Source organism: Oncorhynchus mykiss, chromosome 2, assembly GCF_057628025.1.
Source record: "Oncorhynchus mykiss isolate SJ-2025 chromosome 2, ASM5762802v1, whole genome shotgun sequence".
Taxonomy (NCBI): Eukaryota; Metazoa; Chordata; class Actinopteri; order Salmoniformes; family Salmonidae; genus Oncorhynchus; species Oncorhynchus mykiss.
In genome coordinates, this window is record NC_143023.1 from 48,112,329 (window position 1) to 48,135,828 (window position 23,500).

The window sequence follows — 23,500 nt, forward strand, 5'->3', positions numbered from 1 at the left end:
AAGAAAAACCCTTGAATGAGTAGGTGTATCCAAACTTTTGACTGGTACTGTAGATAACGAAATACATACAGGCATGTAGAGAACATTTATCAATTTTAGTCAGTATTTTTGTATTTCCATGCTCATTTATTTAATTATGCATGGATGTATTTATTAATTCATCAACTTGTGTGTGTATTTATTTAAAATAATGTAAGGTTTAGTCATCCATAAAGGGGGCGTATCATTCAATACAAGCCGTCACGCAACGTAGCAAACGTTGAACTGAACAGGGTTGTGTTCAGGACGACAAAACAGTGCAACTTTCAACTCAACGGAAACGGTACTGTTCTTAACTGACTGGCTTCGTTAAGTAAATAATAAAAATAACAGTATGTTCAAGAACATACAATAAGAACGTTTTGGCGAAACGTGTAGTTCGCCACATCGTTCCACAACGTGGCAAAAATGAAATCGAACTGAACCGGTCACACCCATAATGATGATCGGGCAACAGCCACCAAACCGGAGCTAAGTAACGTTACCTCAAAGATTGTTGAAGAACGGTGCGCACCTTTTTGGGAAACTTGTCGTTTAGTACAAACCGTCACGTAACGAAGCAAACGTTGAAGTGAACTGAACTAACCCATGAACCACCTCTCTCTGCCATTGCAGTCATATCAACATACGGGAAAATGCGATGAGAAGTCGTGCTGGTGTACCGGTATCCGACTTTGAATGCCAAGTGTGAGACATCGAATTGCGTGATCGGTGGCGTAACAGGTATGGCTCGTTTGTTTACAATGTTTGTAGCTGTTCATTTCAGAAAAATCAACATTTGCAGCACATGTCGTTCTTCTCCCAGTAGCTAGCGGTTACATTTGCTAGCTTATCAAGCTAAGGTTACGCCACATTTATAAGGGAGTAGCTATATATCTTTAAGGTCCACGGCACTTCAAAGGGTGCTGAAATAGTTTCAACATGTAACGTTAGTTAGTTAACGTTAAACTAGCTAGCATTTTAGCTACGCTAACGTAGCTAGCTAACATGGGTAACGCCAGATTTACAGGTAGCTGCCAAAATAAAGGAAACACCAACATAAAGTGTCTTAATAGGGTATTGGGGCACCACAGCTTCAAGGCACCTGGGACTAGATTGTACAAGTGTGAATCTCCATTGGAGGGATCCGATACATTCCTTAATTGGTGACTTGTTGTTGTTATGGTGTTAGAAAACGCTGTCTCAGCTCTTATTCCAGAATCTTCACACGTGTTCAGTTGGGTTGAGATCAGGTGACCGAGACGACCATGGCACATGGTTTTACGTCGTTCATGCTCATCGAACCAGTCAGTGACCTGTGGATGGGGGCAGAACTATGGTAGCCAAAATATGGCATGCCCAGCATTTTTATACATGACCCCAAGCATGATGGAATGGTTAATTGCTTAATAAACGTAGGATCCACACCTGTGTGGAAGCACCTGCTTTCAATGTACTTTGTCCCCCTTGTTTCCTCAGGCGTTTCCGTTATGTTTGCAGCTAAATGTATATTGAAGATATTAGCTAGATAACTAAATTAGCTACATGGGGATTCAAGTCAAAATAAATGCTAGCTGGCTACAGGGGTTGTGTAATTTATTTTGAGAGAACTAATGTTACTGTCCCCACTACAACAAATACATGTAATTTTGTCCTTGAAACCTTATTTAGGTACTGCAGAATTCAAACCTATTCAGACCCCTTGACTTTTTATCACATTTTGTTACCCTTGTTCTAAAACGGATATAAAAAATACATTCCTCATCAATTTACACACAATACCCAAAAATGACAAAGTGAAAACAGATTAGTGGACATTTTTGCACATTTATTACAAATTAAAATCATACCTTATTTATATAAGTATTCAGACCCTTTGCTATGGGACTTGAAATTGAGCTCAGGTGCATCCTGTCTCCATTGATCATCCTTGAGATGTCTCTACAACTTGATTGGAGTCCACCTGTGGTAAATTAAATTGATTAGACATAATGTGGAAAGGCACACACCTGTCTATATAAGGTCCCACAGTTGACAGTGCATGTCAGAGCAAAAACAACCAAGCCATGAGGTCAAAGGAATTGTCCATAGAGCTCCGCGACAGGATTGTGTCGAGGCACAGATCTTGGGAAGTAAACCCGTCTGAGATCTGCCCAGAGGCGCATGCCTACCAGACGAGGTCAATGCCTTCTTTGCTTGCCTCAAGGCAAGCAACACTGAACCATGTGTGCGGACACCTGCTGTTCCAGATGACTATATGATCCCTCTCTCCGTAGCCTGTATGTGTAAGACCTTTTTTTAAATAGGTCAATATTCACAAGACTGATTGCCAAGACACATACTTGGAGCATGTTCTGGCAAGTATCTTCAACCTGGCTGGTCCTGGTAGTAGACCTGAACACCGACAATGATGAGACAGCCTATAGGGAGGAGGTCAGAGATGTCGTGTGGTGCCAGGACAACAACCTCTCCCTCAATGTGATGAAGACAAAGGAGTTGATTGTGGACTACAGGAAAAGGACAGAGCACGCCCCCATTCTCATCGATTGGCCTACAGTGGAGCAGGTTGAGAGCTTCAAGTTCTTTGGTGCCCACATTACCAACAAACTATTGTGGTCCAAACACACCGAGACAGTCGTGAATAGGGCACAACAAAACCTATTCCTCCTCAGGAGATTGAAAAGATTTGGCAGTAGTCCCTGCTGCTGAAAAACATCCCCACAGTATGATGCTGCCACCACCATGCTTCACCTTAGGGATGGTGCCAGGTTTTTTCCAGATGTGAAGCTTTGCATTCAGGCCGATGAGTTCAATCTCGGTATCATCAGAACAGGGAATCTTGTTTCTCACGTTCTGAGATGCTTTAGGTACCTTTTGGCAAACTCCAAGTGGGCTTTCATGTGCCTTTTTACTGAGGAGTGGCTTCCGTCTGGCCACTCTACCATAAAGGCCTGATTGGTGGAGTGCTGCAGAAATGGTTGTCCTTCTGGAAGGTTCTCCTATCCCCATAGAGGAACTCTGGAGCTCTGTCAGAGTGACCGTCGTGTTCTTGGTTACCTCCCTGACCAAGGCCCTTGTTCCCCGATTGCTCAGTTTGGTCGGGCGGCCAGCTCTAAGAAGAGTCTTGGTGGTTCCAAACTTCTTCCATTGAAGAATGATGGAGGCCACTGTGTTCTTGAAGACCTTCAATGCTGCAGGCATTTTTTTTTGGTACCCTTCCCCAAATCTGTACCTCGACACAATCCTGTCTCGGGGCTCTATGGATAATTCCTTTGACCTAATTGCTTGGTTTTTGCTCTGACATGCACTCTCAACTGTGGGGCCTTATATAGACAGGTGTGTGCCTTTCAAAATCATGTCCAATCAATTGAATTTACCGCAAGTGGACTCCAATCAAGTTGTAGAAACAACTAAAAGGTTATCAATGGAGGAAAAAAATGTTTTTAGTCAATTTTAGAATAAGGCTGTAACGTAACAATGTGGGAAATGTGAATGGGTCTGAATACTTTCCGGATGCACTGGAACTCCCTTGGACAAGATGACTTTTAGCAATATATTTGGCTCTATTTACTCTGATTTGAAAATGCTACTTGGCATTAAAGTAGACATCATGCAAAACTACAAATCCCTGCAAGCACCTGCACGTCATCTCTAGCTGGCACCATTGCTAACAGGTATAGTGTCAAATTTAAAACTTGCCCAAGACGGTTCTCAGAATTGTCCATTTAAATAAATGTAGCCAATTTGTTAATTACTACATTTTGCTAACATTAGTTAATCCAGAGATGCTTACCTTTGCCTCGATTCATCAGTATTTTATGGGTAAATACAGGCGAATATATTGATAATTGACCTTGTCCTAGAAAGAGTTACACGGTTATCAAAATGGCACGCAAGGTTGAGTGTACACGAAACAGGTGCTTCTAAAATCCCCTAAGGTGAAAAATGAATGGTGTAAAATTATTGAAACCATTTCCCTGTTTGACTGCTAGGTTTTATGGGTATTATGACTTGTATTGTGGTGCTTTTATACGAGGAGAGGAAAGGGTGGAGGAGAATAGCTTTCTCACGGTGGTGTTTCTGAAATTGATATCTCCCGTCCTTTTCACTCAACCCTCAAGCTTGGCATTTCAGCTGGATTTAACCCTCAATGGCTTTCAACTTTACAGGTTTTATTTTTACAATAGGTTAAATAAATATTCATTAATTTAAATCATGTGAGAATGTTTAGCTGAAATGCCAGTACCTGGTTCACTGCAACATTTGTCTCTATTTCAGCACCTCATCAGTGCATGTAGACTTGTCCCTTTAGTGACCATGTCATTTCTCCAGACCATGCCGTTCCCTGTTCTCTCTCTTGGCACCATGTTGTATGCTGTACTAATCTCTTGGTTTCGCTGTTTAGCCAGTTTGTGTTTGAGCGGATATATGTGGAGAGAAATGGGTCGTTGTCATCATTTGACACACTTTCACCATTTACAGATTTTGAGCATGGGTGAGAAGTGTCAGGGAATATTATGAAAGTGATTATGAACAAGTCGAGGTTTTCGGCCAATTCTGTCATGGTTTGTCCACTGTTTTTCCACATTGAGCAATCTGAAGGTAGCCTATTTGTATAATTTTCTGAGTAGTAGGGAGTAGTGTTGTCTCACAATACCAGCATTTGGACATCGATACCAGGTTTAGTGTAGCGACACTTGATACCAAAACAATAACAAGGCAGAAAAAGAAAGTGACGAGACAGACTGGGATGTTGTTTTTAATCAATTATCGCAATTTTTACAAAATAGAAAAAACATTCTATATCGACAGCAATGCTTACACCACATCAGGGAACCACTTTGGGAGGTCTGAGGTAAAATCAAAGACATTTAGATTTGAGTGTGGCTGTTTAATTCAAATGCACGCACACGCACTGTTTTGGTTAGCAGTGTTTCTGTAGCGTACAGTTGAAGTCGGAGGTTTACATACACTCAGGTTGGAGTCATTAAAACTCATTTTTCAACCACTACAAATTTCATGTTAACAAACTATAGTCTTGGCAAGTCTGTTAGGACATCTACAAGTCATGTTTCCAACAATTGTTTACAGACAGATTATTTCACTTAATTCACTGGGTCAGAAGTTTACATACAAAGTTGACTGCCTCTAAACAGCTTGGAAAATTCCAGAAAATTATGTCATGGCACAATTTGAGTCAATTGGAGATGTACCGGTGGATGTATTTCAAGGGCTTCCTTCAAACCCAGTGCTTCTTTGCTTGACATCATGGAAAAATCAAAAGAAATCAGCCAAGACCCCAGAAAAAACATTGTAGACCTCCACAAGTCTGGTTCATCCTTGGGAGCAATTTCCATACGCCTGAAGGTACCACGTTCATCTGTACAAACAATAGCACGCAAGTATATGGGACCATGCTGCCGTCATACCGCTCAGGAAGGAGACGTGTTCTGTCTGCTAGAGATGAACATATTCTGGTGTGAAAAGTGCAAATCAATCCCAGATCAACAGCAAAGGACCTTGTGAAGATGCTGGAGGAAACGGGTACAAAAGTAACTATATCCACTGCAAAATGAGTCCTATGTTGACATAACCTGAAAGGCCGCTCAGCAAGGAAGAATCCACTGCTCCAAAACCGCCATAAAAAAGCCAGACTACGGTTTGCAACTGCACATGGGGACAAAGATCATACTTTTTGGAGAAATATCCACTGGTCTGATGAAACAAAAATAGGAACTGTTTGGCCATAATGACCATTGTTATGTTTGGAGGAAAAAGGGGGGTGCTTGCAAGCCTAAGAACACCATCCCAACCGTGAAGCACGGGGCTGGCAGCATCATGTTGTGGGGGTGCTTTGCCGCAGGAGGGACTGGTGCACTTCACAAAATAGATGACATCACGAGGAAAGAAAATTACGTGGATATATTGAAGCAACATCTCAAGACATCAGTCAGGAAGTTAAAGCTTGGTCGCAAATGGGTCTTCCAAATGCACAATGACCCCATGCATACTTCCAAAGTTGTTGCAAAATGGCTTAAGCACAACAAAGTCAAGGTATTGGAGTGGCCGTGACAAAGCCCTGACCTCAATCCCATAGAAAATGTGTGGTCAGAACTGAGAAAGCATGTGCGAGCAAGGAGGCCTACAAATCTGACTCAGTTACACCAGCTCTGTCAGGAGGAATGGGCCAAAATTCACTCAATTTATTGTGGGAAGGGAATTGTGAAACTGAGTTTAAATAAATTTGACTAGGGTGTATGTAAACTTCTGACTTCAACTGTAGATGTGATGGACTTTTTTTTTTTTAAAGCCAATGTCCACTGGATTGATGCAAACGCTCATGATTCTGCAGGTGCGCTAGGCATAGGCTACTTTGTAGTTAACTTTTTAATTGAGACAGTTTTTGGGAAAGCCTTTCCGTTCTTCCGAATACGGTTATAATTAGCAGCGCTAAGGGTGGACATACACACACTACACACAGACAGGGTTATTCCCATGCCTTCAGAAAGTTGCAGGGAATCACTGATGCATTCTGTTCATGTCATATGATGGACTATTAATTTGTCCAAGTTTAAGTTCAATGCATTTAGTTCATTTCCAGACGTGAGACACATTTGATAGACAAACTAAAAGTAACAATTCTAGTACTGAAACATGTTTCATGTTGTAGTATCGAAAAAGTATCGACGTTTCGGTCTAACGTGAAACCTTCTGTAGAGAGGGTGTGTGGATATTAGAGGTGTCACACAGAACAGGAACAGCGGAAAGTGCCAGTCAGTGGTGGGTCAGATTACCTAAAGGGGAACTTGTGACACCTGCTTGCACTTTGGCATGTATTAGGGAGACCTCTGGTTTCAGCATGTGACTGGTCCACTGGGAAGGCCTCAATCACCTGACTATAGCCATTATATACAGGTGGAGGATGTGAACATACTTACATGTTATGTCATCGATCTTATATATTCTATTATTATTGATCTGAACTGCAGACACAGTTCACCATGATGGACCAATTGAACCCATGTCCACTGTAATACCACAAGGTGATCTCTTAAACCATAAATGCAGGCTCAAATCATCAGTATGGGCAAAGGATCACACGCACAGTTGATGTCAATTGTCATGTCCCTCCCTAGAATTGTGGGCATTTGATTGACTTGCTGACTAACCAACTACAGTTTTCTGGAGGATGGCAACTGTTGTTAAACAAGCTTGAGTCTGCCGCCAAGACGAGCTCTCATTTCAAATGCATGGCAGCCTATGGCAAAATGAAATGGTTCAATCATTAAACAGTGGATTTGGGGTACTTCCAAAATGATTTCCTGAAATACAGAACCTGTGAATGTAATCATTTTTTCATTTGAAGTGATACAGGTAGCCTAGTGGTTAAGCGCATTGGGCCGGTAACCAAGAGGTTGCTAGTTCGTATCCCCGAGCAGACTAGGTGAAAAATCTGTCTGTACCCTTGAGCAATGCACTTAACCCGTATTGCTCCTGTAAGTCACTCTGGATAAGAGCATCTGCTAAATGACAGTACCAGTCAAAAGTTGGTTAAGCAGCCAGCAAGTGCTCAGCATATGCGGGAAGTCCTTCAAGACTGTTGGAAAAGCAGGTGAAGCTGTTTGAGAGAATGCCAAGAGTGTGCAAAGCTGTCAAGGCAAAAGGTAGCTACTTTGAAGAACCTTAAATAGTGTTAAATCAAAATATATTGTACATTTAAGATTGCATTTCAGGTGTGCCTTGTTAAAAGTTAATTTGTGGAATTTCTTTCCTTCTTAATTCATTTGAGCCAATCAGTTGTGTTGTGACAAGGGTAGGGGTGGTATACAGAAAATAGCCCTATTTGGTAAAATACCAAGTCCATATTATGGCAAGAACACCTCAAATAAGTAAAGAGAAATGACAGTCTATCACTACTTGAAGGTCCGGAACATTTCAAGAACTTTGAACGTTTCTTCAAGTGCAGCCGCAAAAACCATCAAGCACTAGGACGAAACTTGCTCTCATGAGGACAGTCACAGGAAAGGAAGACCCAGAGTTACCTCTGTTGCAGAGGGTAAGTTCATTAGAGTTACCAGCCTCAGAAATTGCAGCCCAAATAAATGTTTCACAGAGTTCAAGTAATAGACACAACATCAATTGTTCAGAGGAGACTGCGTGAATCAGGCCTTCATTGTCAAATTGCTGCAAAGAAACCACTACTAAAGGACACCAATAAGATTTAGAGACTTGCTTGGGCCAAGAAACACGAGCAATGGATGTTAGATCTGTGGAAATCTGTCTTTTGGTCTGGAGTCCAAATTGGAGATGTCTTTGTGAGACGCGGTGTAGGTGAACGGATGATCTCCGCATGTGTATTTCCCACTGTGAAGCATGGAGGTTTGATGGTGTGGGGATGCTTTGCTGGTGACACTGTCTGTGTTTCATTTAGAATTCAAGGCACACTTAACCAGCAAGGCTACCACAGAATTCTGCAGTGATACACCATCCCATCTGGTTTGCGTTTAGTGGGACTATCATTTTTTTTTCAACAGGACATTGACCTCCAAGCTGTTTAAGGGCTATTTGACCAAGGTTGAGAGTGATAGAGTGCTGCATCAGATGACCTGGCCTCCACAATCACCCGACTTCAACCCATTTGAGATTGTTTGGGATGAGTTGGACCACAGAGTGGAGGAAAAGCCCCCAACAAGTGCTCAGCATATGTGTGAACTCCTTCAAGACTGTTGGAAAAGTATTCCAGGTGAAGGTGGTTGAGAGAATGCCTAGTGTGCAATGCTGTCATCAAGGCAAAGGGTGGCTACTTTGAACAATCTAAAATCTATTTTGATTTGTGTAACACCGTTTTGGTTACTACATGATTCCATATGTGTTATTTCATAGTTTTGATGTCTTCACTATTATTCTACAATGTAGAAAAATAAAGAAAAACCCTTGAATGAGTATTTATTCTAAATCTTTTTACTGATGGTGTATTTTGGAGTAGGATGTCCTTAAAAAAAAAATGTATTCACCAAAAGTAACCTCAGTAGTTCTACTGAAAAATTCCTATTTGAAACAATGCATTCCGTACAACTAAAATAAAATAGGCTATTTACTAGTTTACCACGCTAATTCTACTCTGTCAATTTACCTACATTTTGTGAATGTAAAACATGTGTAGGCCTACTGTTACAAATGTATTCCAATTTATCTAGGCCTAATACATTTATTACAGCTGGTCTTAATAAAGTGGGGTAATTTCTTATCAAACTATGTTCAGCTTGTTCGTTGCACTTGGCTAATCAGTTATTAGTGTGATTCACTTTTAACCCAGTCTGTGGCTATTGTGGGGAAAGTTTTTTTTTTCTCTTGGTTTTAATTGCTCAGTAGTTTAGTAAACATTTCAAATGCCTTTTTCAGACACCTTGTTGTAGCCTATGCAAAGGAGAAGTATCATTGAATTTGAAGCCCATTTCCTATTCTTGATGTGTATTTGTGTCTCAACTCCAGCTCAGCGCTGGTAGATGCTGTGGCCTACTTTTTCCCTGGGCAGAATAGAGCTGCACTGCATCACAGCTGCATACTTGGGCTTCAGTTAAAGCAGTGTTTGGAATTGCATTAAAACTTGTACGCTTTTAGTTGAGTTAGAGCTCCTTGCTCCATATTTTTCTCTACTCTGTTTTCTCCACACTTAAGCTGTGCTTTTTCCTGATGAATCAGGAATCCTTGATTTTATGACCTTAGGGAAATCTGTATCCCTTGTATGCCTATAGCACAAGTAAGCCGGCCTGATTGGGAAGCCTCCCTCTATGTTTTCAAAGGATTTTGCAAACCTGGCTGTGACATTATGCAGCAAACTGTGATTTTGTGATTGGGTTTATGTTAAGGGGGGGTCAAAGACAAATGCGAAGGAGGCCTTGCCAAAACGACTCAGGAACCACATTGGAACTCTCAATAAAGTTGAGGGCTGAAGTATAGGAGATGAGCGATCCGCAATGGGTTAGAAGAGGGTCTGGGTATTAGTGCCTGTCACGTGCTCTTTTCATTCATCTCTCATATAGGGAGCTAAGATAGTCATAGACTGGTGGCCACAAAGCCAATGAGCGCATGTTCAGGACTTGCCTTAAGCGCTCACTGGAGCAGTCTGTGTGGTTACCTAGCAGCGATCTCTTCATAACTTCTGCATGTGAGGTGAGAGGAGGTATATTAGGAACTCAGTCAAACAGTGTGTTTGCTCGCTCACATATGTTCCCTTTCCTTACTTAAATAAAGGGCAGAGGCTGCGGATTCCAAGGTAACTGTTCCCCCCATCCCTTTTCCTCAGAGCTGAATATCCAAATCACTTTCTGTGCATGTGTATATCCCTAACGTACAAATGTTTGGTCACCCTCCCTTCAAATTACTTGCTGTCAATTGTGAAACGTCCATGCAGCATCTGCATGCCAGCCATTTGATCTCAATCAGTTTCATGGAAATATGCATTTAGATGTTCTTAAATTATACAGCATTTTGAATTATGTACAGAAAGCGAATTTGAGCAGTGTTGTAGTTTAAATCAAAGCACATATTTTGCCTAGTGGCCCGCGCTGTTGAGTTTTGGCAACATGTGAGGAAAAATGATCCAATTCCGAGGTGCGTATTAAAGATATTGGAAGAACTGTCCACATTTACTTTGTCAGCCAACAAGATGAGTAGGCCTAACAAACCGCAAAAGCATCCCCCATAGTACAAAAGTTGACCTACTCTGTGCAAAAAATAAATATTCAGAGCATAGTCTAGGACTTTTAATACAACAATTTACAACTTTTTTACGCGATGAGGCTGACGCAACAGATCAGAACGTTTAGCTTCAAATGTGTACGAAGTATTAGGCCATCTTCACATTATAAGCGCAACAATGCGCACATGGCAGTAGACTATAAGTGCAAACTTTCCATTAGCGGGAAAACACTTATCAAAAGTGATCGCAAATGTGATTATACATGTCATGCTTTTATTATAAAGGTGCATTTTTATGGAAAATGATCTTCCCCAAACTTGAAACTCACGCGCTGCGTATGCATGCCAGTTAGGCTTTACACCCCTTGTAAAGCATATTAATGTGCTTCATTTTAAGAAGTTATTTGGCCACTTTAGTGAGGTGTGCGACTGATTTGAGAAAGGCATTGTTTCTTGCCTTATGCTGGGCATCATTCACAAGTGATAATGTATCATTTACAAGTGGTGGGACTAATATTTTATCATTGTTGAGTTAATACTGTCTTCACATATACTAAATAATATGTGTGAAATTTGTTTTGATTTAGAATGGACCATTTGTCATGCACCTGTCTAGAAACGCGCTGGGGGGAAAAAATACATGTAATCTCTGCACTTAAATAGTTTACAAGCCCTGCCACATTTGATGAGCATCCAAGCAGGCGTAGTGGGATTCAAACCTCGTCCTGTATTGACACTTTGCCTGTTTGATGGCTCGTCGGAGGTCACAGTGGGATTGCTATTTGTGTGTGTGTGTGTATATATATATATTTTTTTTTAGCCCTTTCTCTCCCCAATTTCATGGTATCCAATTGGTAGTTAGTCTTGTCTCATCGCTGCAACTCCTGTACGGACTCAGGAGTGGCGAAGGTCGAGGGGCGTGCATCGGGACGGCAGGGTAGCCTAGTGGTTAGAGCGTTGGACTAGTAACCGAAAGGTTGCAAGTTCGAATCCCCGAGCTGACAAGGTACAAATCTGTCATTCTGCCCCTGAACAGGCAGTTAACCCACTGTTCCTAGGCCATCATTGAAATTAAGAATTTGTTCTCAACTGACTTGCCTAGTTAAATAAAGGTAAATAAAGGTAAAAAAAAAAATCAGAAACCAAGCCACACTGCTTCTTGACACGATGCCTGCCTAACCCGGAAGCCAGCCACACCAACGTGTCGGAGGAAACACCGTACACCTGGCGACAGTGTCAGCGTGCACTGCGCCCGGCCCGCCACAGGAGTCGCTAGTTCGCGATGGAGCAAGAACATCGCTGCCGGCCAAACCCAGATGACGCTGGGCCAATTGTACGCCGCCCCATGGGTCTCCCATGGGTCAAACCCATAATCTTTAGTGGCACAGCTAGCACTGCGATGCAGTGCCTTAGACCACTGTGCCACTAGGGATTCCTTACAAGCATCTGGGTTAGGGTCCCACACCTTAAAAGGGGCAGCTCTAGCCTACAGCTCAGTGTGGCTGATACCTGTAATCCATGTTTTTCTCTCTACTTTTCTCTCTGATCCTATCAAGGATCTCTGTACTTTGTGCTGCTCATCTTTCCCTCGATCCTGACTAGTCTCCCAGTCCCTGCCGCAAAAACATCCCCACAGCATGATGCTGCCACCACCATGCTTCACCGTAGGGATGGTGCCATGTTTCTTCCAGACGTGACACTTGGCTTTCAGGCCAAAAAGTTCCATCTTGGTTTCATCAGACCAGAGAATCATGTTTTTCATGGTCTGAGAGTCTTTAGGTGCCTTTTGGCAAACTCCAAGCTGACTGTCATGTGCCTTTTACTGAGGAGTGGCTTCCCTCTGGCCACTCTACCATAAAGGCCTGATTGGTGAAGTGCTTCAGCCCCTCTCAAAATTAGTTTAATTAAAATAACTTGTCCTTCATCAGTGAAATACCACAAGGTCAGTGTTTGTTTATAATCCTTTTCAAAATTATAGGCCTTTTCAAAACTACTGATTAAAGGTCAACCCCCTTTTTAGAAACAATTTCACTGGTTTTTTAAAATGACCTTTGTGGCGTCAATAAGAGACCGAAAAAAAGAATCTAGTGTCACTCTGACTACAGTGTGAATCTGATAACTTTGTTCATAAAGTCAATATTTACAAAACTGAGTTTTGTACAAGAGTTTGTCATGACTTACTGGTAGGTTGGGTATGAATTACAGTCATGCCCACTTGCCCAGTGCTAACACTTGAGAAGCAGCTGGGCTGATTGTGCTCTATCAGCTGTATGCTCTATCCAATCACAGCAGCCAGAACCTCCAGACAGTGAGAGACCTGCCCATTACGCAGCGTTGGACTTGTTTTAATAAGAGAATACAAAAATAAAATGAACACTCTGCAAACTACAGATAATGCCCCATAATGACAAAGATAAAATAGGTTTAGATTTTTTTTAAATGTATTAAAAATGAAATTAATACCTTATTTACATAAATATTCAGGGACTCTGCTATGCGACTCGAAATTGAGCTCAGGTGAATCCTGTTTTCATTGATCATCCTTGAGATGTTTCTACAACTTGGAGTCCACCTGTGGTAAATTCAATTGATTGGACATGATTTGGAAAGGCACGCACCTGTCTATATAAGGTCCCACAGTTGACAGTGCATGTTAGAGCAAAAAACGAGCCATGAGGTGAAAGGAATTATCCGTAGAGCTCCGAGACACAGAGCTCTAGGGAACCCCCTAGAGCTGGCCGCTTGGCTGAACTGAGCAATCGGTGGAGAAGGGCCTTGGTAAGGGAGGTGACCAAAAACCCGATGGTCACTCTGACAGAGGGACAGATTTCCTCTGTGGAGATGGGAGAACCTTCCATAAGGACAACTGTCTCTGCAGCACTCCACCAATTAGGCCTTTATTGTGGAGTGGCCAGACGGAAGCCACTCCTCAGTAAAAGGCACATGACATCCCTTTTGGGTTTGCCAAAAGGCATCTAAAGGACTCTCAGACCATCTTTGGTCTGATTAAACCAAGATTGAACTCTTTGCCCTGAATGCCAAGTGTCACATCTGGAGGAAATATGGCACTATCGCTAAGGTGAAGCATGGTGGTGGCAGCATCATGCTGTGTGGATGTTTTTCAGGGCAGGGACTGGGAGACTTGTCAGGATCAAGTCAAAAATGTATAGAGATCCTTGATGAAAACCTGCTCCAGAACACTCAGGACCTCAGGACCTCAGACTGGGGTCCATTCACTTTCCAACAGGACAATGACCCTAAGCACACAGCCAAGACAACGCAGTAATGACTTCGGGTCAAGTCTCTGAATGTACTTGAGTGGCCCAGCCAGAGTTACGGTTCCCATCCATCCTGATGGAGCTTGAGAGGATCTGCAGAGAAGAATGTCAGAAACTCCCCAAATACAGGTGTGCCAAACCTGTAGCGTCAAACCGAAGAATACTCTAGGCTGTAATCGCTACCAATGGTGCTTCAACAAAGTACTGAGTAACGGGTCTGAATACTTATGTAAATGTGATTTTTTTTAAATTAGCTTAAATAAAAAAAAAACTGTTTTTGCTTTGTCATTATGAGGTATTGTGTGTAGGTTGATGAAAGACAGATTACAGCCTTATTCAAAAAAAGAAAAATGTAAGGGGTCTGAATACTTTCCGAATGCACTTTAACCACCAACGCTTGATAAATATTGCATAAACAATTTTAAAGCATGAATAAATAATCATGGAAATATATCCATGTAAAAACACAAGTTATTTGTTTAGTCAAGGATATTTTAGTATGATTTTTAGTGATGCACAATATATCGGTGAACATAACGGAATCTGCCGAAATTAGCTAAAAATGCCAACATCGGTTTCAGCCGATGTCTAGTTTAACACTGATGTCAAAGCTTACGTACATACCTATATAACGTAGGTGCATGACGTAATGATGCTATGTATAATTTCGCGCTACACGTGCAACACAGCATTCCTAACCTAGCCCACAATGTCTGCTGTGTGGATCGAGCAGTCAACAAGTCGAGCAGTCATTTGAAAGAGGAAGAACATTTTGGCAAGACAACGCAAAGGTGAAATCCATTAACGCCAAGATAATGAAATTCATTGCCCTTGACGTTGGCTTTCGTCAACAGTGCACATGTTGCCCTATCGGAGTTACACAGTAATAGCGTCACTGCTATTAGCTTCATGACATACTATGGAACGCCGTTTGGGTCTTTGCGTGTTAAAAAAGATATGCGTCAAATAACGCTATTTGAGGCGTTAAATATGCTTTTAATTTGACACGTCAAATAACACAGTTCTATTATAGAATGTTGTGTGTTCTGAATTTGCACGTGCAAGCCAAGCACCACCATTACTATCAGTAGCACTGTCAAAGCTGTAGAAAAAAGTATGCAAACACCGACCACGAACAATGTGTTTACAATACTGCATTGGTAATAAAGCATTATTTGTTATTATTCGCAACTTCTGGGGTAGCTAGCTTTCAGCAACCTGAAAACAATGACCAGTAGAAACTGCAGTCATTTTCAATATTCTTAGCAATGGTTTAGGAATCCTTGTGAGTAAGTATTAGCTAAGTAGCCACTTGTTGTTCGCCTGTTGAAATGGAACTGCAGCTTATGAAAATAAATAGCTAGCCAGCTACTTAGCTTTGGGCAACAGGGTTAATGTTATAAGTAGCCAGCTAGCTTCATCTGGCTAGTGAGACTCGACCGGATGGGGTTATGTTTTGTGAAGCTAGCCACAATAAGGATTATGCACAATAGTGGAATTTGCAGTTTTCCTTCAAAATAAAAGTACCTCGTTGAAAGTGATGCAGAAGGTTAAAATTGGTGGAATCATGCCATATTTAGATTTGATAATGTTAAACAAGGCTGGAATGTGAAGCAATGAAATGGGTTACCAGTCTACTCGGTGACACCCACAGAACACAACTGTGAAGAGTTTACCCAAATATTAGCGTTCTAGCTCTTATCGCAGGACTGTGACTGTGTGAATTCACCTCCCCAGTCAGCTTATTGTGTGTACTGACATTCACATTGCATTCTACAGATTTACCTAAGGATTGGGTATCATTCTACTCAATACCCAATGCTTTATTATAGACAGAAATATTGATCAGTATGCAACATTTCTGGAATTGTTTTATTTCAGCTCATGAAACATAGGACCAACACTTTACAATTATTGACTGGGTAACCCCTGAAGTATTCCTGCCAAAACATGGACTAGCCTATTTCAGTGGACTATTTCAAGGTTTCTTCATTCAGAATAAAAGGCTGCTGAGGCATTTGGACCAAGTCAAATCAGACGTGCTGAATCTGTACTGTGGTTTTCATCACTAACAGGGTAAACGGGCAGCTTGATCTACCCAGGGAGACATAAATGCTTCCTGTCTCTGCTCCTTCAGGACAACTGGGTGGGGCTCAGGAGTTGGTTTTGTGATATGGAGGGTGTGTGTCTGTGGGAGGGATGTGCAGCCTCTGACTGTGATTCATAAGGAGCATGTGATTCAGAATTAAACTTCTCTCTCTCCCAAGGTAAGGCAGACTGTTCTTACGTAGGCTTCTGGATGTGGTATCCTGTGCTGCTCAGGTGAAAGGTAAGCTTAGCTCACTGCTACAATCAGTCTGTGTGTTAGCTAGCAGTAGTGAGAATGTAGTTTTTGTGCCACACACATACACACCTGTTTACCTGGTATAAAGTAGTGGCAGTGTGGTGTTGCTTAACAGAGCTAGTTTCTGGGCCAAGCTGATGGCAGCAAAACTCTTGTTTCAGTATGGCACGTATGTTTTATGAGGGTGAGTCATGTTTGAGCACAGGCAGAAATTGGAAATGGGGCATGTCCCAAAAGGTGCATAGTACATTTTATTATCTTTATATGGCGCAAGTTTTTAATGGTCTTTTGCTGCATTTCACATAGGCCTAAAGTGTTTTACCTATTGTCATTTGTACCAAAATGTAAATCATTAAACCTAAATCAGTAAACCTTCACCTAACCTATTGATTTGGCTTAGTTATTCTCTCCTGAGGAGGACATTGCCACATGAGTGAACTGACTACAGGTCAGTTGTGTCCTCTGAAATAAAGCAGGGAACCGCTGAAGACTGAATGAACTAGGAGCCTCAGGCAAGGGTGTGAGACTTTTGGGTTGGTTGAAGGGAGTAGATGTTTGGGAGGTTGTTCTGGGACAGATGGTTATAATGATACCCCGGGCTGCTATAGAAAGCACAGCAACACAGTTTGCCTGCAGGAAACGTTTACATTTTATACATAAGAAAAACCCTATAATGAAAAGGTGAGGTGATTTAGACGTATTTGTATTCTCTCATTAGCACAGTGGATGATGGCTTTTCTGGTCGTTTCCTAGTTGTATCATCGTGATCCACGTTGAGCATGTGAACAAACCGCTGTGGAAATATTCAGCCGTTATTGGGATTGAGATGCGTATTTGTTCTGTTTTTAAGTTCAACATTTTATTTAGCAAGTCGCAAACTACAGCAAACACACTCTGAAATACTTGATGTTAACCGATTAAAATCTCCAGCTCCGAATTATATTCACAAGACAATGTGCGGCACTTATAAATAATGCATATAAATAACACAACCTATTCCATAAATAGATATACAAGAGACTGATTAAGCAGTAATGGCAAGCTCTATGCCCTAACACACAAAGACAGAATGTCGGACAGGCTGAAATGGTAGGTAAGTGGCCATGTAGCAAGCGATTTGCTCTCTCTTATCAGGCAGGAAGCATGTTTACATTCTGCCTCTCCCATGTTTGTCTTGGCAAGTGAAAGTCCTGCCAACGGTTATGAGATTTAACTGTAAATTACACGTCAACTAGGCCTAGTTTACGCTTAGAACACTTATGCACAGCTGAGATTATTCTGAGGGCTGGGTCCTGTCCAAAAACTACCGCCTCACCATCGAGAGCGTTCTGACCCGTTGCATCACGGCCTGGTACGGGAATATCGCCAACCACCACCATAAGGCCATCCAGCGGGTGGTGAAGACGGCCCAGTACATCAGTGGGACCGTGCTACCATCCATCCAGGACATATAGTCAAAGCTGTGTCTGAGGATGACCTGCAGCATCATCAAGGACCCCACACACCCCAGCCACTAGCTGTTCACTTCCTTACCGTTGGGCAGTTTGTATCGACGCATGAGTTCTGATACCAACAGGCTCCCAGACCATTTTTTAAATCAACAAGCAATCAGACTGCTGAACACTTCAGCTGGACTGATCACTAGCCCTGATTCTCTGCCCCTTAGCTCATGCGCGCACACACTCATGCTACCCACATGTCACAACTGCTGCTATCAGACTCTTATTATGATTGCTAAATTCTGCAAATCTTAACACTTGCACCACTTTCCACCTTTCCCAAAACATGTGTAAATATTGGACTATAAATTGTGCCTGTATTCCTGTACTATACTTTTGCAAAAAGGTTTATTCTACCGAGCCATTTACTTTATATTCATATTATTTTATTATTTCTTGTTGCATTTTTTAACCGTGTTGATTTGTCTCTTCTGTATGTAGTGATGAGTACCCAATACTCCCTATAAGTATGTTTAAGGTCTGAGTGAACTCTCAAATCTCTTAATGATTTACCCAAATGTATAACTGATAAAAGATACCTTATTTTAAAGTGTAAATTAATCATTCATAAATGCGTTACCAACATTTATAGCTCCTGAAAAGATACACTACATGACCAAAAGTATGTGGATATCTCGTCGAACATCTCATGGTCCCCCTTTGCTGCTATAACAGCCTCCACTCTTCTGGGAAGGCTTTCCACTAGATGTTGGAACATTGCTACAGGGACTTGCTTCCATTCAGCCACAAAGCGTATTCGTGAGGTCGAGCACTGAGGTTGGGTGATTAGGCCTGGCTCTCAGTCGGCACTCCAATTCCTCCCAAAGGTGTTTGATGGGGTTGAGGTCAGGGCTCTGTTCCGGCCAGTCAAGTTCTTCCACACCAATCTCGACAAACCATTTCTATATGGCCCTCGCTTTGTGCACTGGGGCATTGTCATGCTGAAACACCAAACGGCCTTCCCCAAACTGTTGCCACAAAGTTGAAAGCACAGAATTTTCTACAATGTCATTGTATGCTGAAGAGTTAAGATTTCCCTTCACTGGAACTAAGGGGCCTAGCCCGAAAGCATGACAAAAAAGCCCCAGACCATTATTCATCCTCCAACAAACTTTACAGTTGACACTACGCATTTGGGCAGGTAGCATTCTCCTGGGACCTGCCAAACACAGCTTTGTCCGTCGGACTGCCAGATGGTGTGTGATTCATCACTCCAGAGAACGCGTTTCCACTCTCCAGAGTTCAATGTCAGCGAGTTTTACACCACTCCAGCCAACGCTTGGCATTGCGCATGGTGATCTTCAGCTTGTGTTCGGGTGCTCAGCCATGGAAACCCATTTAATGAAGCAGTTATTGTGCTGACATTGCTTCCAAAAGGCAGTTTGGAACTCGTAGTGAGTGTTGCAATCAAGGACAGACAATTTTTTGGGAGCGACGCGCTTCAGTACTCGGTCCCATTCTGGGAGCTTGTGTGGCCTACCATTTCGCGGCTGAGCCGTTGTTGCTCCTACACATTTCCACTTCACATTAACAGCACTTACAGTTGACCGGGGCAGCTCTAGCAGGGCACACATTTGACGAACTGACTTGTTGGAAAGGTGGCATCCTATGATGGTGTCACTTTGAAAGCCAATGAGCTCTTCAGTAAGGTCATTCTTCTACAGCCAATGTTTGTCTATGGAGATTGCATGGCTGTGTGCTAGATTTGATACACTTGTCATTAACGGGTGTGGCTGAAATAGCCAAATCCACTAATTTGAAGAAGTGTAGACATACAAAAAAGTATCATCTGTAGCCTATCATTGGTTTAGTGAGTAGCCTTGCTAATTCAGATAAACGGGGTCTTTTTCTCCCCTTTTTAACATTTATAAGTCAGAATAGAAATTGACAACAGATTAACTGTTTGAAATGCAACAGGGTCTCATGGTCCCCTTCTGTCTTAATCTGTTTATTTCTTGTTATGCATTTTCCCATCCTGGAGTCTGAGACCTTTAGAGGAATCTGGGGGAGGATATATGAATTGTTTGCATATACTGTACACTAGATACCTCTACTATCATTATCATTGTCATGATTTATACCATTTAGGCTTAGCTAGTTATTTACTGCTAGCTCATAATAATAGGTAGCTAGTGTTTAACATTACTTGCTAACACATAACTAGCCATCAACATGTTTGCTAATACGCTAACTAGCTTGTCTTAAAATTGGAACAATTATTGTGCTGACAACAGATGTTAGCTAACTTACCAGCTTTCTAGATAGACAGTACCTGGGTTCAAAGGTTAGCTAGCTAGCTAGAGTGCAAATGCAAAAAAGCTGGCTAAACCAAATTGCATGGAAATTCTGTCATGTCGACGTTAGCTAGCTGGCAGCTAACATTTGCTAGCTTGCGAAGCTAACTAGCCATTAAATGTGATCTTCTTAGCTAGCTAAATATATCATGCCAAAGATTATTGTGGAGGATGTGGGGATGGCACAGTACATTATTCTAAGACGTGCTTCTGAAATTGTATATTGTTATATTAAATCAGAACAATGGTGCAAGTTGCACCTCTGCTCTTTCTCCCGCATTGGATAGCCATCGCTGTCCGGGGTTCTGAAACATCAGTGCGCTGTTGAATTGTCGCCTTTTCCTAGACCATATTGCCATTTGCATAATAGCAGTTACCCAGCATATTGGTGTTGAGAACAATGCGATGGAGGCAGTAGTGGCGTTAAGAGACGAGAAAACAGCCCTTGCCTTTAATGTCTAAGAAAAGTGAGGAGAGAGGAAACCACAACCTAATAATAATCAACAGCCTAAATGTTAAATGTGCCTGGCTTTGTAAATCATCCATATACAATGCATGCAGACATTTTGTTACAATTCATACATGTTGTTACATCACAGCCTTATTCTAAACTGGATTGAAAATAATGACAAAGCGAGAATAGATTTTTAGAACTTTTTGCAAATGTATTAAAAATAAAAAATACTGTTTTCAGACCCTTTGCTATGAGACTCAAGATTTGAGCTCGGGTGCATCCCGTTTCCGTTGATCATCCTTGAGATGTTTCTACAACTTGATTGGAGTCCACCTGTGGTAAATTCAATGGATTGGACATGATTTGGAAAGGCAGACACCTGTAAGGTCCCACAGTTGTCAGAGCAAAAACCAAGCCATGTCCGTGGAGCTTTGAGACAGGATGGTGTCGAGGGACAGATCTGGGGAAGGGTACCAAAACATGTCTGTGGTTTTGGAACCACCAAGACTCTTCCTAGAGCTTGCCGCCCAATCAAACTGAGCAGTCAGGGGAGAAGGGCCTTGGTCAGGGAGGTAACCAAGAACACGCTGGTCACTGACAGAGCTCGAGAGCTCCTCTATGGAGATGGGAGAACCTTCCAGAAGGATATCCATCTCTGCAGCACTCCACCAATCAGGCCTTTATGGTAGAGCGGCCAGACAGAAGCCACTCCTCAGTAAAAGGCACAACAGCTTGGAGTTTGCCAAAAGGCACCTAAAGGACTCTGACCAAGATTCTCTGGTCTATTGAAACCAAGCCTGAATGCCAAGCATCACATCTGGAGGAAACCTGGCACCATCCCTACAGTGAAGCATGGTGGTGGCAGCATGATTCTGTGGGGATATTTTTCAGAGGCAGGGACTGGGAGTCTAGTCAGGGTCGAGGGAAAGATGAACGGAGCAAAGAGCCTTGATGAAAACCCTGGTCCAGAGCGTTCAGGACCTCAGACTGGGGCAAAGGTTCACCTTCCAACAGGACAATGACCCTAAGCACACTGTCCTTGTATGGTCCAGCTAGAGCTCTGACTGGAACCCGGTTGATCATCTCTGGAGAGACTTGAAAATAACTGTGCAGTGACGCTGCCCATCCAACCTGACAGAGTTTGAGAGGATCTGCAGAAAATAATGCAATAAACTACCAAAATACAGCTGTGCCAAGCTTTTAGGGACATACACAAGAAGACTTGAGGCTGTAATTGCTGCCAAAGGTACTACAACAAAGTACTGAGTAAAGGGTCTGAATAATTCTCTACATGTATATTGAGGAATGTTTTTTATTTTTTATAAAAAATAAAAAAAAAACATCTATTTTAGAGTAAGGCTGCAACGTAAGAAATTGTGGAAAAAGTCCAGGGGTCTGAATTAGAGGTCGACCGATTAATCGGAATGGCCGATTTTAATTAGGGCCGATTTTCAAGTTTTCATAACAATCTTAAATCGGTATTTTTGGACACCGATTTGAATTATTATTATTATTTTTTAAAACACCTTTATTTAATCTTTATTTAACTAGGCAAGTCAGTTAAGAACATATTCTTATTTTCAATGGCCTAGGAACGGTGGGTTACCTGCCTCGTTCAGGGGCAGAACGACAGATTTTCACCTTGTCAGCTCGGGGGATCCAATCTTGCAACCGTACAGTTTAGTCCAACGCTCTAACCACCTGCCTCTCATTGCACTCCACGAGGAGACTGGCTGTTACGCAAATGCAGTAAGCCAAAGTAAGTTGCTACTTGCATTAAACTTATCTTATAAAAAACAATCAATCAATCATAATCACTAGTTAACTACACATGGTTGATGATATTACTAGTTTATCTAGTGTGGCCTGCGTTGCATATAATCGATGCAGTGCGTATCGTTGCTCCAATGTGTACCTAACCATCAATACACAGAAGTGTAGATATTTTTAAACCTGCATATTTAGCTAAAATAAATCCAGGTTAGCAGGCAATATTAACCAGGTGAAATTGTGTCACTTCTCTTGCGTTCATTGCACGCAGAGTCAGTGTATATGCAACAGTTTGGGCCGCCTAATTTGACGTAATTATGATTATTATTTTTTTTTTTACCTTTTATTTAACTAGGCAAGTCAGTTAAGAACAAGTGCCTGTTCAGGGGCAGAACGACAGATTTGTACCTTGTCAGCTTGGGGATTTGAACTTGCAACCTTTCGGTTACCAGTCCAACGCTCTAACCACTAGGCTACCCTGCCGCCCCATATTGAAGGTTGTGCAATGTAACAGGAATATTTAGATAAAATACGGAACGGTTCCGTATTTCACTGAAATAATAAACGTCTTGTTTTCGAGATGATAGTTTCCGGATTAGGCCATATTAATGACCGAAGGCTCGTATTTCTGTCTGTTATCATGTTCTAACTAAGTATGATTTGATAGAGCAGTCTGACTGAGCGGTGGTAGGCAGCAGCATTAATTCAAACAGCACTTTTGTGCGTTTTGCCAGCAACTCCTCGTTGTGCGTCAAGTATTGCACTGTTTATGACTTCAAGTCAACTCCTGAGATTAGGCTGGTGTAACCAATGTGAAACGGCTAGCTAGTTAGCGGGGTGCGCGCTAATAGCGTTTCAAACGTTACTCTCTCTGAGACTTGGAGTGGTTCTTCCCCTTGCTCTGCATGGGTAACGCTTCTTCGAGAGCGGCTGTTGTCGTTGTGTTCCTGGTTCGAACCCAGGGAGGAAGAGGGACGGAAGCTATACTGTTACACTGGCAATACTATAGAACCTATAAGAACATCCAATAGTCAAAGGTTAATGAAATACAAATGGTATAGAGAGAAATAGTCAAATAATTCCTATAATAACTACAACCTAAAACTTCTTACCTTGGAATATTGAAGACTCATGTTAAAAGG

The 23,500-nt window shown here is 42.0% G+C and overlaps 1 protein-coding gene across 8 annotated transcripts in view; it reads left to right on the plus strand.

Annotated features, from left to right (window-relative positions):
* The first annotated feature begins 261 nt into the window (after positions 1 to 261).
* Positions 262 to 23,500, plus strand: part of osbpl5 (oxysterol binding protein-like 5) — a 107,563-nt gene continuing 84,324 nt past the window's right edge. For 2 of the 8 annotated variants that reach the window (XM_090201202.1, XM_090201268.1), the window contains exons 1-3: positions 296 to 545; positions 655 to 762; positions 8,553 to 8,761. The gene's annotated coding sequence lies outside the window, so the exon portion shown is untranslated. Of the gene's footprint in view, positions 546 to 588; positions 763 to 8,552; positions 8,762 to 16,264; positions 16,327 to 23,500 lie in introns of those variants that run through there. The other 6 variants (XM_090201181.1, XM_090201252.1, XM_090201226.1 and 3 more) reach the window with 4 other exon arrangements.